The following is a 19,520-nucleotide window of genomic DNA, read 5'->3' as shown; positions in this document are numbered from 1 at the left end:
TTTTTCCATTTGAATATGATAAGCATAGTTGTACATGGCTTTAAATATATATATATACATTTTTTGGAGGGGGTGTTTATCCCACTTGGTGTTTTCTGAGCTTCCAGGATCTTTCTGATTTGGTGTTTGTATTAATTTGGGGAAATTTTCAGCCACTATTCCTTCAAACATTTCTTCTGAAATTTTCTTTCTTTTTTCTGGTATTTCAATACACATATGTTCCACTTCCTGTAATTGTCCAATAGTTTTTTTTTTTAATTTTTTAAAATATTTATTTATTTTTGAGAGAGAGACAGTGTGTGAGCAGGGGAGGAGCAGAGAGATAGAGGGAGATAGAGAATCTGAAGCAGGCTCCAGGCTCTGAGCAGTCAGCACAGAGCCTGAGGTGGGGCTCAAACTCACAAACTGTGAGATCATAACCTGAGCCAAAGCTGGGCGCTTAACCAACTGAGCCACCCAGGTGCCCCGTTTTGTCCCAAAGTTCTTAGATATGCTGTTCCATTTTAAAAAATTCTCTTTCTCTTGGCATTTCAGTTTTAGAAGTTCCTATAGACATATCTTCAAGCTCACTGATTATTTTCTCAGCAAAGTTCAGTCTATTGATGAGCCCATCAGAGGCATTCTTCATTTCTATTACAGTGTTTTGATTTCTAGCATTTCCTTTGAGTTTGTTTTTTTTTTTTTTTAGAATTTCCATCTCTGTTCACATTACCATCTGTTCATACATGGTTTCCAGTTTTCCATTACTGTCTATAGCATTTTAATTAAAGGTGTTTTAAATTTCCAGTCTGATAATTCCAAAATCTCTGTTTGGTTTTGATGCTTACTTTTTTTTTAGACTGCATTTTTAGCCTTTTATCATGCCTTGTAATATTTTGTTGAAAGCCAGAAATGATAGGACACATAAAAGGAACTGAGTAAATAGACCTTCAGTGTGAGGTGTATGTTTATTTGTCTAGGAATTAGCCTGTGTTTACTGTTGGCTATAGTTGCAGATGTCAGAATGTGACTTTTTTTTTTTTTTACTGTCCTTGTTTTTTAATCTCCTCTGATGTCATTGGGTTTACCAGAGCCTTCTTCTTCAATAGGATCTGAGGCTTCCAGTTCTTTCAAGTGAAACCCACTGTTATACAGACGCCTGATTAATATGGTGGTGATGTGTGGGAAAAGGGGAAGCATTCTATCCAATCCTCTGATTGGATCTCTGTCTTTTATTGAGCCTATATCCCTTGGTTGTGAGCCTCAAAAGTGCTTTTCAAAGTTTTTTTTGGTCTCTCTTTTAGGTAAACAAGAAGGCTAGAGACGGCTGGAGTAAGGTATTTCCCTTCCCCAGGTTAGTTAGGCTCTGGTAATACTCAAGTTGGGGAGGTAATGGTTGAATAGTTTCTTTGGAGGATTAAGGGCAATTTGTTAAAGAGAAGAGAATGAGTGGGGCATATTTAAAAATGGTTACTTTCCCCTGCAAAAGTATAAAAGAAGCTTTTCTCTAATCTTCACCCCGAGAACTGAGTATAGCTCCTGGGGGTAAAATTCACAAAAGTATGGGAGCCCCTGAAAGGTCAACTTGAACTCCCAGGCTAGTCAACATACAATCTCTGGTAATTCATCAATCACATTTGGAGTGCTCTTGTGAGCACAGGCTCCAGCAGAAGGCTTCTGCTTTAGGTTTCCACTCGAGGGAAGCAGAAGTTAAGGTCGTTCTTGGTGTCCTCTTCTCTCTCCAGTTTAGGGGGCACCAGTTTTCCCTGTTACCTCAGTTCCCTAATGGATCTAAGAAGAGCTGTTGATTTTCAGTTTGTTCAGCTTTTGTTCATTTGAGAAGGCGGTGATGATATTCAAGCTCTTTAGGTGTTGGGCCTGAAACCACATGCCTCATTTCTTCATGAGTTTCTTTTTAATTTTTCTGTAAGTTTATGTTCCTTTGGAGTTTTATCTATGAAATTCTATAACATCTGGGCTGAGAATGCATTTCCGGAGAGAGGATTTGCATTTGTTTCTGCTAGACCCTTCAGGGAACTCTAGCCCCAAAAACATTTTAAATAATTTCTCCATTCAGGATTTTTAGGTACTGTAGATCCTAATTGTCAACTTGTAGGATGGGTAATATGCAGTTTAGAACTTTTAGAGACAACTTTTAAAAATTTGTGTCACCTAAGCCTCAAGGCTAGGATTGACAAGTTTGTTTTCTTCCTTCCGTGGCATGCATATATATATATTTGGAATTCATCCTTTTTATGAGGAGTATCCTGTTACAAATCCCAGATTTAAGTGTGACTGTGTTGACTCTGTACTTGTATGGGTCCAAGACTTTTTCTCCTCTACTCTACATGTCTGTAAAAAAAAAAAAAAAAAAAAAAAAAAAAGCTGTAGTTTACTAGAAATCTCCAGGTACTTTTCCAAAAACCTCCATTTTTTTACACTGTATTTATGATCCCAATTTTTTTTTCCTGTCCCTTGATGCTTTTCCCATTTTGTTGAGTAATACAATGCACGTTTAAACATTAAAGAAATCCATTTCCCATTTTTAATAGAACAAATACATTCAGTATACCGGGTCCACCATATTGTTAGGAATAGATGACTACTTCAGCATTTATCTGTTTTATGTACTAGAATTTTTGAAAAATATATTTTTTGGATAAATGCTTCCATGACTACAAAAAAGTTTAAAGTTGGGAAGTTAGAACATCTCTGATTATTTCTTCATCTAACTTCAGCATTGTGCTTAGAAGTATGAGCTTTGGAGCCAGACTAAGTTTGATTTCCAACTCTGTTAATCACCGCCTGAATGTCCTCAGGGTAGTTACTAAAGCTTTCTGTACTTCAGTATTTTCATCTGTAAAGTAAACACTTCGGTAACACCAACCTCATAGGGTCAAAAGGAGGATTAAATGGTCTAACATATTAAAAATACTTAAAATGTGGACTACCACACGAGTGAGATTTACACGAGTAAATCTCAACTACTACACTATTCTTGTAGTTTAGTTTTATTGTTATTTATAATTACTGCTGTTTTGAGATCATTCTTAATTGATTGCTAAGGACTGAATATTGTGCCTCCCAAAATTCATATGTTGAAGACTTAACCCATAATGCGATGGTATTTGAAGATGGGGTTTGGGGGAAGTAATTAAGTTTACGTGGGGTTATAATGATGGTATCCTCATGATGGGATTTTAAGGGATGTGCCCTTAAAAGAAAAAGAAAAAGTCTTTCTCTGTCTCTGAGAGCACATTCTGAGAGAAGGCTATAAGCCAGGAAGCAGGCCCTCACCAGACACTTAATCTACAGACACGTTGACATTGAATTTCCCAGCACTGAACTGTAAGAAACACTTTTCTATTGTTTAAGCCACCCATCTACAATATTGTTATAGTAGCCAAAGCAGACTAAAATATTGGCTGTTTAACAATCATTATTAAATCTCTGTTCTTGCATTAATATGTAAAAAGTTTACTCACCTTTTTTGGAATGTATTACCTGTTTAAAGTCATTGTTTCTAGATGAGACGAGCTGGCCACACACAAGACACCTGGAAGTAGACACTTTTGCCACACAGAGAACTGAACACCCCCTTCAGGTCAACTGTATATGCTGTCTTAAGAAACTACGTTGTTCGAAGCTGGCCTTCCCCTCTCATCCAAGAACAGAATTGCTCATCCCAAATAGAGTTGAGGTTTTCTAGTTGTCCAGAGACTTAACACTGTACTAGCATTTCCTGGTTTAATGTCTTCATGCCCTGAGCAATAAAAAGGCAGCTTTCTAGGTACAATCAGTGACCTGTAACAGATTGGCCTCTTCCATATCTACCTGGACTTGTGCTTCTCCTTTTTCCCTAGCATCACAGCACCATATTTCTGAGAGCCAAAACTATCCACGCCTTCTCACATTCATTCATTCACCTCATGTGTGTTATTTACCAACTCTGCAACATGTGTTGTGCTAGGCAATATGTGTTGTGTTAACAAAAAATCCCTCCTCTGAAGAAAGTCACAATGTAGTGAGGAAACTCATCCAGAATAAGAACACAAATATAGACTATGGAAGCCTATGGTTACCTGGGGGGCAGGGGAACAGAGAGAATAAAGGCTTCACTGATTAGAAGGAATATTTCACCTAGCTATTGGAGAGAAAAGGAAGTACATTCTCAGCAAAGTGAACATTATATGCAAATGTATATGTGTCAATCATTTGGAATAGTATGGCATGCTTGGCTTCAGTGAGCAAACCCATATGACCGGAGTGTAAGATGTGTTTGGGGGACGAGACACAAAAAAATGAATCAAAAAGTCGTATGGAGAGCAGAGGCCTCATATGCTCAAGTTTGGGGCTTTCCCCTGGGGAAGGCAGGCCTTTACAACGGAGAGTTAAGCAGAGAAGGACATAATCAAATTTGCTTTTTAGAAAAAGTTAGTGTAGAATATAATAAAGGGCTCTCAGTTTGGAGACCAATTAGGGGGCAACTGTGGTGATCCAGGTAGAGTCAGTGAGGGGACAGACTGAAAGACATCAACAGGCAGAAGTAACAAGACTAGGTGAGTGATTATAAATGAAGGATGAGAAAAGCAGGACAGAGCTTTGGAAAGGTTTCCAGTGTGTACCCACTGGAGTTTTTTATTTAACCGACAGAGAGAACACAGAAGTGAAAGCATGAGAAGAACACTAATTTGTTTTTAATTCTATTCAAATTTGGGCAAGAATTGGCCAAGTAACGACAAAGACCTTTGCACCCTTGAGTTTCAGGACCCTCTGCAGCCCAGGCTTGCAGCTGCCCTGTCTATCCTTGTGGCAGGCCTCAGGGACTCCACCTACTCCCTGCTCTCCAAAGCAGCCAACGTCAACTCTGTCCCTTGAGGATTCTCTCTCCCCTCCAGCCTCCTTGCGGAAAGCAAGACTTCCCAGCTTCCTCTTTCCTCCAGTCCCCAAAGAACAAGTACACAGGACTTTTTTTTTTTTTAATTACTATTAGTCACCACAGGGAAACAGAGAAAAGCAACAAAAACAAACCCAAGAGCATTACAAGGCTTAAGAAATCATACAGATTTCTTTATTCTCCTCTTACTGAGAGTGTAACAGAAAACCAGTCCTCGCTCCTTGCCCACATTTTGTACAAACCTTTATTGCTGAAGATAGAGTTTAGCAATCTCCTCAAGGTAGTCTAGTGCCAGCCTTTGAAGAAGAGGGCATTCTGACTATTTTCTCAGGGAAGCCCTTTTCTTTAAGCAACTGGCCTCAATTTCTTCATATCTGTACATTAATTCAAAAAATGTTTATTGAATACTTGCTGTCCTCCAGGCATTATGCTAGGCCGGGGATACAGGAGCGAAAATGACACAGTTCTTGCCCTGGGGGGCTTATCTTGCAGTGGTGGAAAAAATTGAATACATATGCATTTACTAGGCAGTGTCCTTTTCCTGGGTGAACGGTGTATTCACGTAACCTGTATGGTGGCAAGGATGCTTTTTGTTTTGTTTTGTTTTCTGCATTCCCATCACCAAGAATAGTGCTTGGCACATAGTGGATGTACAATAAATGTGCTTTGAATTGTGAAATGTCCTATGCCAAAACCACAAAGGTCTTCTATCATTTCCTTAAAAAAGAACTAATTTCTTTAGTGATTGAGGTGTTCGAAAATAGCCCTATAAAAACAATATTCCTCATATTCATAAAACCATTATGAAAAAAGGTAATTCACTTATTGGAATTGATTTTACTTCCTTCACAACTTCACTCCTGTTCTGTGAAGTGTATTAAAAATATCAAGCAGTGGGGGCGCCTGGGTGGCGCAGTCGGTTAAGCGTCCGACTTCAGCCAGGTCACGATCTCGCGGTCCGTGAGTTCGAGCCCCGCGTCGGGCTCTGGGCTGATGGCTCGGAGCCTGGAGCCTGTTTCCGATTCTGTGTCTCCCTCTCTCTCTGCCCCTCCCCCGTTCATGCTCTGTCTCTCTCTGTCCCAAAAATAAATAAAAACGTTAAAAAAAAAAAAAATCAAGCAGTGAGTTGCACTAGGACTTATCCTGCCTGCTACAGGCCCTGAACAAGGGGGATGGAGAGGGAGGCGAGGAGGCTATGAGGACTTCAAGACGTCACCAGACTTCCTATACCAAGTTTAGTCTGTTTTGGGTCCATACTTAGCAGATTGTATTTTCCAAAAGTGACAGATTGTATTTTCCAACAATATCTCCCAACACACATGTTCTTCTTTCAATGTGATTTTGACACTCCTCCCATTAAGAGGTAGGGACTCGGTTCCCTCTCCTTAAGTCTGGATGGGCTCGTGACCATGGCAAAAATTATGCCACATGACTTCTGAGGCTAGGCTACAAAAACAACATAGGTTTTGCCTGGTTTTCTTGGTGAATTTACCTGTAGAGCCCTAGGCAACCATATTAAGAGTCTGGCTTCAAATTACCATGCTGTGAGGGAAGCTCAAACTAGCCTACAAGGAGAGACTAACTGCAAGGAGAAGATAGATGTGAAACTCCCTGAAGAGAGATGCCCATGTAGCTCCCGGCTTCTTTGAGTGCCTGTTGTTCTAACATCCCCTTCTGGTAGCAACCACCGGGGTGACTGGGACCAGAACTGCCCGGCTGAGCCCTTCCCAAATTCCTGACCCACAGAATCCTTGAAATATAATAAAATAATTGTCATTGTTAAGCCACTGTTTGTGCATGTGTGTGTGTGCGTGTGTGTGTGTGTTTTATTTTTTAGTGATTTGTTACACAGCAGTAGATAACTAGAATAAATAGTTAATATTGAGTAATTTTCACTCACTCATGGCTGGCATGTTGTATTGTTCACTGTCCCAGGACTCATTTTTTACTGAGTTTTTAACAGAACTCAAGGGTGTGTTCATTCTTTCAGTCTTCCTTTCTTTTTTGCTTTTTCTCTTTTTTCTTTTCTTTTTTTTCTTTCTTTCTTAATTCTCTTTCTTTAACTACCTTTCCTTCACTGTGTTTGGTCTTGAAGGAAGGGTAAATAAGAAAGCAACTATAAAAAGGGAGATAGGATTCAAGTCTCTCCCAGGAATAATAGTAAAGCTGATCCATCCCATTTATCATGATGGGATTATTTGTCTGCGTTCTGTAGATCCCTGAAGCAACCTGGCTCTCACTCTATTCTAAACATACTTTATAAGATTTCCTGTAGTCCTGTGAAAATCCCTCTTCTATGCAAGTTATCCAGCATAGGTTTCATATATATTTTTTTAGATAATCCAAGTCAAATTTTGAGTTTTCATATCCAGATTGATCAATCTATACAAATTAAGACAACAAACTAATATTGAATCTCTAGAAGATCTGCAGATATGGTCTAGCAGACCAAAAGATGATTTTGGTCCCTGACACATTTCTGACATGTGATATGCCCAGGCCAAATTAATGTTTAGGACCTTTTGGGTCAGAACTACATCTTCCATTCCTTTTTTGTTGTTGTTGTTGTTATTCCATATATTTCTAATATTCATATGTTTACAAATGAATATCTATTCTTTATAGAACATTTAGAAAATAATGATAAACCAAATGGAGAAAAGGAAAAGAAGGAATGTAATCTTCCCATATTACTAAGAATATATTATTGCAAATCTGAAGATGCCCAATGTGAAATAATTTAGTTAAGAAATGCATTGGCTTGTATAACTAAATTGCAGCCATCACAAGAATGATACTTTACCTATTCTCAGGGATGACTAGATCCAGCTACTGAACATGTCAAGACTTTTCTCCCCATTTTCATCTTTGTTTATCTAAGTGAGACAATTGTACTTTCTCCTACATCACAGTTTGAGGGGTGGATTTAAACATAGACAGTTCCAGACTTACCCTAGCACGAATGCTTACAGGTGACCTCCCAGGAATGAAATGTCATCCAGCTGACTTGTCTTTATTTGGAAGTTGCAATCTTCAAAGATCCTGCAAACTCCTTTCTGAGTGTGAGATAACCCAGTCAACCCATATAAGCTGGTTAGCATGAGGCACTCAGTTCTGTGCCCTTTCAGTCACTTCCTGTTCTATGATCAATTGCATGTTTGACTCTTAGATATTGGAACATAAACTCCAATCCAAATTCTACTCCCATGAAAAGCTGGCTCCATGATAATTCTTAGTATATTACCAGATATAGCAATTCCAAGATAATAGCCAAAGCAAAGCTTTGGCTGCCAAATCCACATGATGATTCAGAATTCTTTATTATCATTAACATCTAGGATCTTCAGTTATGGAACAAGTTATCATCAATGATCAAAGGCCTCATTTTTTTTAAGGAGGAAGAAAATCTCACATATATTACACATGTATTCTGTGTCAAATACATGCCAGTTTCCAAGAATAAATTTCTCAGTCCTTTTCCTCAACAGTGTAAATAGCTGCCCTAAGTATATATACTCTAGGTGATCACAGTGCTTCCATCATTGGGCAGGGGCCCACGTCTTCTATTATAGCTATTGGGGTTTAAAGAATCAAAACATAGCATGCCTCTTTCTAATCAAGATTTAGAACCCATTATGAGATAGACACAGGAAGATGGAAATCAAATTGTTAGCTTCATAATTGAATAAAAAAAAAAAACTAGATTGGAGGACTTGGCTGGGATTTCCAAACAATTAGGGTTCTGTAGCTCTCTGTCCCATAATCATTCTCCCATATCTCCCACTTAGTTTAGAATTGGGTCAGCCTAGCTGAGGGATAAGTGCCTACAAAGTACACGTACTTGCCTAAGATTGAGGCATCACCATGTTAGGGGGAAAGGGAAGAAGGGAGAATAACTCCACAGTATTGCAATTATTGAATAGACTATCTTACCTGATGAGCAATTGTGGATCAATGACTATTGCCATTCCATGAGAAAAAGTTGAAGACAAAGAGAAGGAATAAGTGAAGATAAAGAGAAGGAATATTATTCTTATGATGGTAACACTACATGAAAATACAAAGAGAGTGAGTTAAGTGACTCTTCCCACTTGGCATGTCCCGGCTGCCACAAGTACACGGAAGATGGATGAGAACAATTGCCTGGATGAGTGAAGTGATCTCTGCTTAAGCTCAGGGAAATCAGTGTTCCCTCTAGGTCAAATTCAGCAGCTCTGAAGTCTTCAAGTGCTACTAAACCTGGAATGTCATCATACACCACTCTTCATCCTGCCTCATGTATTTCAAAGCCCCTCACCCAGAAGCTCATTTCCATCCTTTCCTCTCTGTCTCTAAGACCAAACTCACACCCATGCCCTCCCAAACCCTGTCACATTGTTTGTGACCAAGGACAATTCATCACTGACAAAATATCCTACCTATATTTTCCATTTTTTAAAATCTGAATGCTCTTTTTTCTTTTTTTCTCCAACTAAAAGATGTCCTCTGAGAACTCTGTTTCCTTACTTGTCTCAGCCATGGGCTATATTTCTCCCAATTCTGCATACCTTATGACCTTTAAATAGTGTCTGTTCCCTCCTAACTCCCCATTGCTTCTTTCAAGCCCTTTTCCTCCTTCAAAGACCCCACCTTCTTTAATGTTTATATTATCAGGCATCATCATCTACTTCTGCTTTTTGGTGTGGTTATTTATCATTTCAGTACTCCCTTCCCATTTATAGATGAACATTCCTCTTCACTATCACTATAGTCATAATTTTTGACTCTCAATATGAACGGAAGAGATTTAACCAACATGCTGACCTCTCACATCTTCTAAGTCCTTCACCAACAATGTCTTCCATATCACTTCAGCCTCTCATGTGAGTATAGTCTGAAATTTACACCAGTAACTTTCTCTCTCTCTCCCTCCCTACCTCTCTCTCTTTCTCTCTCTCCCTCTCTCTGCCTTTCTCACTTTCTCTCTATAACCAATGCTTCTTTTCATTTCAGTTGATTTTCTCTTGAACTCCCACTAAGGTAATTATTTAATAACATTTAGCTGTCTAATCCACATCCTAGCTAGATGAGTTTAGGAAAGTTATTCAAGCTCTCCATGCCTCAGTTTTCTGCTTGTAAAATTAGGGAACTAATGATGTCTACACATTAGGATTGCTGTGAAAAATAAGCATTTACTATATGTGACGTCTTAGAAGGGTGGAACATAATAGGCCGTACATGATATTACCTATTATTTTTCAGAGTTACGTACACTTTTACACGTTTGAATAATAGTTTATGCACAGCTCTATTATATTTTATTTGCGTATTTTCCCACTGAGTTGGGAGCTCTATGAGGACAGGTGTTATAGTCTCTGTTCTTATGAGTCAATAGCACAGTGCCCAGTACTTATTAAGCTTGAAATATGTGTTGGTTGATCAGTTAATTCCCAAGAGATAGATAGCGTCACGATCTTGTGTCTTCCAATATCAAAGAGGAACACATTATAGTGTAACAATATCTTAAAACCTTGGGAAACAAATGAAGGAATACAAGTCATTCCTAAATTCCTAGGTCCATGCTACCAAGAGCAAAGAAGAGTGATTCTGAAAAGAACGTGTGATTTTGAAGTTGCTTTTGCTTTATTTAAAATCTCAATATATTACAGTAATTAAACTGCTTCATGACTTCATCGAAATCCTGTAAGGCTTAATTAATGTCTGTAAAGCCTTTTGCAATCCTCAGATGAAAGGCACCAGAAAAGTATAAGGAATCATTATTATTATCACTGATGCCATCTTAAATGACTGCAAACAGTTTGCTTCATTTGGATTTGTTGATTAAGTCCTAGCTATGACCATGCAGAAACATAAGTAACATTCACACCTACAATGTAGGTTGGTTTGTCTTATTTGGAAGTTTGGAAACAGATGCAAATATAATTTTTCAGTGCCACTATTTTTTGAAAAGACAATACTTAAAATGATGTTAAAAAAAGGAATAAAAACAAAGCATGAACTGGGCCATTGATATAGCAGCTATACCATCTTGCAAAAGATCTTCCCATGAACTTGGGAGTCAAGCAGACGTGGGTAGGAAACCTGGCTCTATAACTTAACTTCCTCATAACTTTGGGTAGATAGCTTAGTATCTCTGCCTCCCCCACTAATGTGTAAACTTTGTGGAAGCAAAGGCTATTTCTGTCTAGAGCAAGACTCTTACCATGTGCTGAGCATTAAGTCTGGCACATAATATGTGCTCATTATGTATTTTTTTAATGTACAAGCGATTGTATGTATAATCATTCATTTTAAACAGTAACAATACAATGTCACAAGCATTTGAAAGACTGATCACCTCCATCTTTTGAAGTACAATCATTCCATCATCCACAATGAACTTATTCCCCAAGAGTTCTGGATAACTGGATTTTCCTGTGTTGTTTCCATGCCTAACAATTCTGATTTTGAAGGATACTTAATCATGAAGTCGTATCAAAGGCTTTACCAAAGAGGCTCTTTTCATCTATTGCTGCATTAAAAACAAACAAACAAACAAACAAACAAAAAAAAAAACCCTCAAAATTTAGTGGTGTAAAACATCTATTTACTATGCTTACAATTCAGACAGGTTAGAATAGGAATGTCTCATTCCTGTTTCTTGATTACTGGGAGTCAGTAAAGGTAGTTCAAGTGGGTTTACCCAGGGTCAATGTGGGCCAAATGTTAAAAACCTCTGTTTTATCAGGTGCATGCTTCAATTCTTTTCCATACAGTGTCTCCTGAGATAGGACGTCCAAGATGGCATCTTTATTCAAAACTCTGGTCCATGGGTTGGTATGTCTGAGACAACTGGGGCTAGCTTGTTATCCCTCTCTCCCCATGCAGCTTCTTGACATGGCTAGCTTAAACTTCCCTAAATAATGGTGTTCTCAGAACTTCTTACGTGGCAACCGGCTTCTCCCATGCTGAGCTTTCCAAGAGGTATAGACAGGAGCTGCATAGGTTCTCATGACCAACCCTCAGAAGTCCAGAATGTCACTTTTACCACATTCCGTTTTTCAAGCAAGTTACTAAGGGCACCCCAGATTCACAGCGAAAGAAATTAGACTCCACCTCTCGATGGTAGAAGTTACAAAGAATCTACATTCACTTTTTATTTTCCCCATAAGAGGAAAAAAAAAGTTTTCTGCCTTAAATCTTCGGCAATCAGAAAATCATCACAGGGAATTAATTCTACTCTCTTAGTCATGCTTCCCTACAATGGGTAGCTGCCTGATCTACTTCAGAGGGTTAGGAGAGATGGGTTATAAACCTGGTTCTGCTGCTTATTAACTGTGTGACTTTGAACGTATCTCTTAATCTTTCTCCTCTTGTCTCTTCATCTATCCCAGAGAAAAACCATTCCTGTCACTAAGTTGCTGGGAAGGGGAGCTAATGGAAGGAAAAAGTGATAATGGAAGGAAAAAAAGGCAGCCTACACGGCTGCCAGATATCATTGTTGGTAAATGCCGGAAAAAAGCTATTGTCACTAGGCTTTCAAAGTCTAATTGGGAAGAGTTAGCTCATTTGCTGCCCTGAGTTCCAAGATTAAGACTGAGGCTGACGGTGATCCAGAGACCAAGGCATAGTTCCTTCAGTCTGGAGGTCACATTTCAGCTTTCGGGTTGGAGCCTTGGTCATATCTGGATCTGTTTGGGCAAGGTTCCTAGTTCTCCCAGCTGTGCTGTATCTGTCTCAAATGGGAAGACAGATAGATAAGGTGATAACTCCCTAGGTCAAAAACTAGTAAAGCCATCCAATGATTTTGGATCTTTTTTATCAATTTAAAGTTTCTTTGAGGGGCACCTGGGTGGCTCAGTCGGTTAAGCGGCGACTTCGGCTCAGGTCATGATCTCACGGTCCGTGAGTTCGAGCCCCGCGTCAGGCTCTGTGCTGACAGCTCAGAGCCTGGAGCCTGTTTCAGATTCTGTGTCTCCCTCTCTCTGACCCTCCCCCATTCATGCTCTGTCTCTCTCTGTCTCAAAAATAAATAAACATTAAAAAAAAATTTTTTTTAAATAAAGTTTCTTTGATTTTGAAAATGAAATGAAAACGAACTTTGATTTTGAAAAAGTTTCTTAATCACTTCTTAATTGTGTGAACAGAGACCTTGGAGGCTCTAATTCTTGCTAATAACCAGCTGGGAAAGGGAAAATATATCTGAGCAAAGTCCATATGGTTTAACAGTGTTGTTATATTAGCATGTGGTTCCCAAATATATGCATTTTTTTATGTTGTACTTCTGAGTATGTTTATCAGTGTTCAAAAAACTTATATATTCTTGGATTATTTCCAGAAAGATTGAGGTTGCCTTGAGCCCCGTTTAAACACAACAAATATTTGAACCTAGTAAGACAATATATTATAGAGAAAATGGCACCAGTCTAGGTGTAATACTTGGAATAGAACTTTTTGAGCTTTATTTCTTTCTAAGGCAAGGAGGGCAGACTGCTCGCTGGGATTTTCATATCATTTTTTTTCAAATATGTGGCCAATGGAGTCTGAAATTCTATAATTATAACTAAGTGCAACTTTAAATTCAAACCGTGAGATCGTCCCTGGCAAATTTGTGCTGTGACAGAGTACCTCTGACTTGACAGAGACTTTCCAGATTATAGAATCTCCCTAGAATCATTTATGATCTGAAGCAAGTGAAAAATACTAAATTCAAATAAGCCTCCAATGTGTAGATTCTCCCAACCTCTCCTTAGTCTGGACTCCTTTTCATGCATCAAGGCTATTCTCAGACCTTAGTGCCACTGAGTCCCATATCCAGTTTCGTCATCTTCCTCATCGTCATCTTCCATGTGGTTTGGAAGCATTTGACTTTGATGACTGCGTTCTTATGAAAACTTCCCTTCCTTTAACTTCTGAAACACACAGTAGGTTTACATCTTACTGCTCTGGCTAATCCCTTTCATGGCATTTCCTTCCGTTGTCTATTCCTGAAATGTTTATGTATTACAACCCTCTTCTCTATACACACTTTTAGAATGATCTCACTCATACTCAAGGCTTCAGTTATCATCGGTTTGACATCTATCCAATAAATATTTATTGAACATGTTTTATCTCCCAGAGGCTATAGCCTCATGTTCCAAATATAAATCTATAGCCTAGTGTTTTTTGCTGAGCTCCAGACATGCATACCAAATTTATCCACCTGCAGGTATGACAGCAGAACTCCAGAGTGCACTGGTCATGGCCTTTGTGAATGGTGCTCCTTGGAGTTGTGCGGCTGTGTATCTTTCTTAAGGCGTGACTCAAACTCAACCTGTCCAAACTTAAACTCATCTTCATTCTCCAGATGACTATTGTTCCTTTTGTATTTTTTTAGCTCAGTGAACAAGATTCAAACTTGGCAAGTGGTGAAATCACTCTGACTTGTCAGGATCCTCAACTTGAAAAGAGAGAGAGAGAGAGAGAGAGAGAGAGAGAGAGAGAGAGAGAGACAACAGTATCCACCTTGAAGTAGTGTAAAGATGGACTGAAATAATAAATGTGGAACACTCATTCTGGTATCTGGCATTTATGGAGCGCTCAGTGTAGAGTACTCTCCATCCCCTATTGATGTCCAAGCCAAGAAGTAGGGTTTCATCTTGACTTAAAAAAAAAAAGCGCGTTTTCAAGTTCTTCAGCAAGTTCAAACAAAATTGCATCTTTTTAAATTTTCAGTCTCGTGAATTCAATCCTTGTGTTACCGCTCTCTAGTCTACACAACCACCATATTTCTATTTCATCCTCCCAACCTGCGTCCCTAACCCGGGCTGTGCTGCCCCTCCAAACCCCATCTATCTTTCATACCGTTCCTTCATTGACCTTTCAAAATACTATTTCCTACGTTACTGATCTCTCTGAGAGTCAGCACAGGCTTTCCGTGGCTTTCCGAGCAAAATCCCAAACCCCTAAACCCGGTGTGGAAAGCACTTCGTGACATGGTCTTTTTCATCATCCTCCCCCGGCACTCTGATCCACACAAACTCAACTGCTTTTATTTCTCTTGTCACTTGCTGCTTCTGCTGCTCAGAATGTTCTTCTGTCCATCTCTCACTTACTCCTCCTTATCTTTCAGAACTTAGCTCTCTCAGGTTAACTCTTCCAGGATACTCTCCCTGGACACAGGCTGGATAAATTATCTCTATCTCTGACATCTAGAGATGCTCTAAGCTCCTTGAGGCAGAGACAGCCCCTTGTCCATCTTTGTGTCTCCAGGGCCAAGGAAAAGGCCTAAAAAATGTATGTTTGTGGAAGTGATGGATGAACGAAAATTGTGCTATTCAACCGAAGGCTATGCAGACAATGATCATAGGTGTTACATCTGTATAATTACAGAGAGAGTGGTTTGGACTGCTTTAGCTCGGTGGTAGGGATGGTGGGAGCGGGGGACAGCTTAAGGCCAACCTGTACTCCTTCCTGGGATTCTAATGGGTCTGAGACAATTTACAGCATGGTGGTATTGTCAGAGAGAAACTTGTTTGTGTGAGATTCTAAGGAGCCTCTATTAGATCACAGAATCCTATGGCCGTGTTTCTAAACAGAGCTTCAAGAAGTCTAAAATAGTTCTTTTAAAGTTTTATATTTCACTTGGTTGGTATAAATAAACACAATATATTGTAAGAACATATTAACTTATAACTGATTAATGCAAGCATTTTTAGTGCCAACATTAGTTTTTATGTAATGCTGTTTTAATTACTGTGTTCTAACGAGAAGGAAGAAAAAAAGGAAGAAAATGATTTAATACATAAATGTTGCTTTATCACCAAGTGTAGGCCAAATTACATTAAGGCTCATCAAGTGAAAAAAGAGTTCAAGATTTTGTGAAGAGTAGAAATGGTGGAGGAGTTGTACATAAACTGCTTTTTAAAAAACACAAACTGTGCCATAGCATGTCAAAGCTATATTCATATTAGAGGAATTTAGCTTCAGCAAAACAACGTCATCCATCACAATACATTAATGCTGTTACTTTTAGATGTTTTTTTGTTTGCATTTAATTTATAAACTTATTTTTGCTCTATATTATATAAGAGCTTTAACCATGTAAATATTTCAGAAGTGGTACAATAAAAATAATTTAGTATAATGCTAGAGACCTGAGAGATTATCTTCTTTAAAATAATTTGCACTTTACTCCAAATGGAAAATGACTGTGTTAATGAAAAAAAGGATCAGGGCATAAGAGGCCTACGTGGAATAAAAGCTTCCTTGTCAAAGTAGAATGATTTCTCTTAGCCTACCGTGGATATACGTGCACATATACCACCCCCCCGCCCCCAAACATGCAAAGTGTACACAAGCACATATACATAACACAGGTCTACACCTCCACACATGAACACACACACCACACACTTACACATACATGTGCAATAACACAAGCATGACAGACGCATATGTATCTATGTGTATCATTAATAACTCCACGCGAAATGGAAATACATATACACATCCTTCCATGAATTTATATCTGTATTATATAGAGACAAAAAGTACAAACTGAGAAAGCATTTTCACTAGGTTAGCATAGCACTTTTAAGAATGAGGCCTCCAGAATTACATCACCAGGCTACCAATTCCAGCTCTGACCCATCCTAGCTGAATAGCCTTGGACACATTTACTCGATGTTCAGTTCCTCGCTTTTCTTTTCATTGAATTGGGAAGGATAATGGGCATCTAGCACATAGAGTTGTGTAGAGAATTAAATGCACTATTATCAGTTAAGAAATTTAACACTATGTTGATACATAGGAAGGAATCAATAAAAAATAGTGGCTTACTATTTTTAAAAATTACATATTGATGGAAGGCAAGCAGTACTTTGGGGTCCTATAAGGGTCATGGCACCAAGAGGTGCTCCTTCCTTTGCCAGAGAAAGTGAGAAGTCATCCCTAACATCTTGCAATCTTTTATTACCTGTATTCAATTTGTCACCATCTTGTTTTTTGTTTCCTGCTGAAACTCAGATTGATGCATTTCTCTCTGCTGTAGGCAGGCTCAGGCAGGAGGCTAACTGCTTCCCCTCATTTATTTTTTCCCCCCACTGCAACCAGAGAGACCTTTTGCATAAAGTAAATACGACCGTGTATTTCCTATAATAGTTTAATGACTTCCCATTGCTTCTAGGGTAAGACTTCATGGTGTAGCCCCACTCTACCTCACCATCCTTCCTGGAGGGTCAAGATACCTGCTGTCTCCAAGGTGTGATACTCCCTTATTAAAAGTCTCATAGAACATGACCTGGCTATCTTAGTTAACCATTGTTTCCTTGTCACCTAGGAGAAAGTTCTCTACATGTTGGTTGGCTGGATGAGCAAAACGCAACACTGCTTTGACCTTTCTGAACCATGAGACGTTAACAAAAGGATATGAAATATGACATGCAACGGAAAAAAGATGTTATGGGAGGAGAGCACTCTACAGGATGCAGAGTGTCTGGTGTAAGTCAATAGTATGCAGAAGGGTACTACCAACATATACCACTGATGACTCATCATCAATGTATGTTGGAAGTGTTACCAATGAAAATGTCAGCAGTGACCAATGAATGTACTGGTTTCCAATAAAGGGAAAACAGATTAAGGGAATTGGTATTTCTGGTTTGCTGATTTGCTTGCTTGTTTTTAATCTGTTGTTTCTGAAAAGATTTATCTGTGAACACAAATGAGATTCCTCCTGGCTTTTCCTAGCGATATAGAGTGGAATCATTATAGCAGAATGGAGGGCTTGTAAGATCCAGCAAAATGGTGGCTACATAAGTATATCTCACTTTTTCAACAAATGAAATAAAAAGACCTGGCTCTGGTCTGGTTCTCTGACTTGCATGCTAATGGAAAACTATGCTCACATATCACAATTTTATAGATTATTGAAGTCATATATAAATACCCAGTGTAGTTTCACAGATCACTTAGCTTGGGCCACAACGGCAAATGAGAATGAAAGAAATGTCCTTGGCTTATCAACTCTAGTTTTTCTTGGTCCCATGAAGACATAACTTGCCAGGGCAAGGTAGTCTAAGAAGGTCTAGAAAAATTGAGCCTTAGGTTTATATCCTCACACGTGACCTTTTTTTGATATGAGAGGCACTGGCGGTTCTGATCTGAATATATTTAACTAAATAGGATATGCATTCAATCTGTCAAACCTTTGTCAGCTTACTGGTGTCTTTAGTCCAACCATCCTCTACACATGTACCCCTTCATAGTATATCCCACTATAGATATCATCTTAAAATGTACTGTAATCTGAATTTTTGTTAAAAATGTGTACTTTTTCCATTGAAATATTATTTTTTCCCAAGATTTAAAAATCTTATTTCTGGTGTATAGTTAATTCAAAGTAGTTCCTATACTCCATTCTTGTGTATTAACTTCATTTTCTCTCCAGCTTAACCTCATCCTATAAAGTAGTTAACGATCTGATAACTAACAGTTGAATGCACTGGCAAATACTGATATTTCAATAATTCCTCTGTGAACTTTCTTGTAAAGTGAACAATCTTCCTGTAATAAAAATGATCCTCCCCAGTTATTGTATTATAGATTTTAAGAAACAGGAAACTTTTTTTAAGTAGTTGGCAAATAGTAGATTTTCTTTAACTGATTATGCATATACTTATTAATAAGAGTTACTGCGAACACTATATATAGATTGTTCATTTGTTCAGAATTAACATATTTTCCTTAATACTAAAATAACAAGAAAAATATTTTTTTCTTCCTCTTGTCACTTCATAATTCTGCTCTATATGGGGATCAGCATTCATATTGCTATAAAGAAATAAAATAGGTGTTTTTCATTTATTTAGATATTGTTTATCTGATTTTTTGAGAGGGGGGTAAATGAATGATAATTTGATGATTTCCCAAGAGTCATTTTGTTATATAATCTAGTTATGTTTCACGTGCTTTACCTGTTCTTCAAATAGTGCTAATCCATCCATTACTTCACTCATTCATTTATTTATTCAGCTTCTATTTACTAAGTAATTATCATGTGCTAGGTACTATCTTTTAACAGCTTTATTGATTGGTATGATTGATAAACAATATTATATACACTTTTTAAAAAGTATACATTTTTACGAATTTTGGTACGTATTTATTCCCTTGAAACCAAAACCGCAATAAAGATAATGATCATGTCCATCACCCCCAAAGTTTCCTTATAGACATGTCACCCCGCCCTCACCCTCCCATCACCAAGCACCCCCTGGTCTCCTCTGTCAATAAAAATAAGTTACATTTTCTAGAGTTTACATGAATGGAGTTATATAGTATTTAGTCTTTTGTGGTGTCTCTTCTCTCACTTAGCATAATTTTCCTTGAGATTCAGCCACGATTTTGTGTGTTTCAACAGCTCAGTCCTTTTTATTGTTGAGTAGTTGTCCACTGTATGGATATACCACAATTGGTTTATCCATTCATCTGTGATGGGCAGCTGCATTAATTCTGGTTTTTAACTATAGTAAATCAAGATGCTGTGAACATTCAAGTATAAGTCTTTCTATGAACCTATGCTTTCCATTCTCTTAGGTAAATAAATAAATGCCTAGCAGTAAGCAGTCTTTGGCATTTTAGCCATTCTAATATATGTGCAGTTTTATCTCATGGTTTTAAT

This window comes from Prionailurus viverrinus, chromosome B1 (assembly GCF_022837055.1).
Source record: "Prionailurus viverrinus isolate Anna chromosome B1, UM_Priviv_1.0, whole genome shotgun sequence".
Classification (NCBI taxonomy): domain Eukaryota; kingdom Metazoa; phylum Chordata; class Mammalia; order Carnivora; family Felidae; genus Prionailurus; species Prionailurus viverrinus.
Note: the sequence above shows the minus strand (reverse complement) of the source record.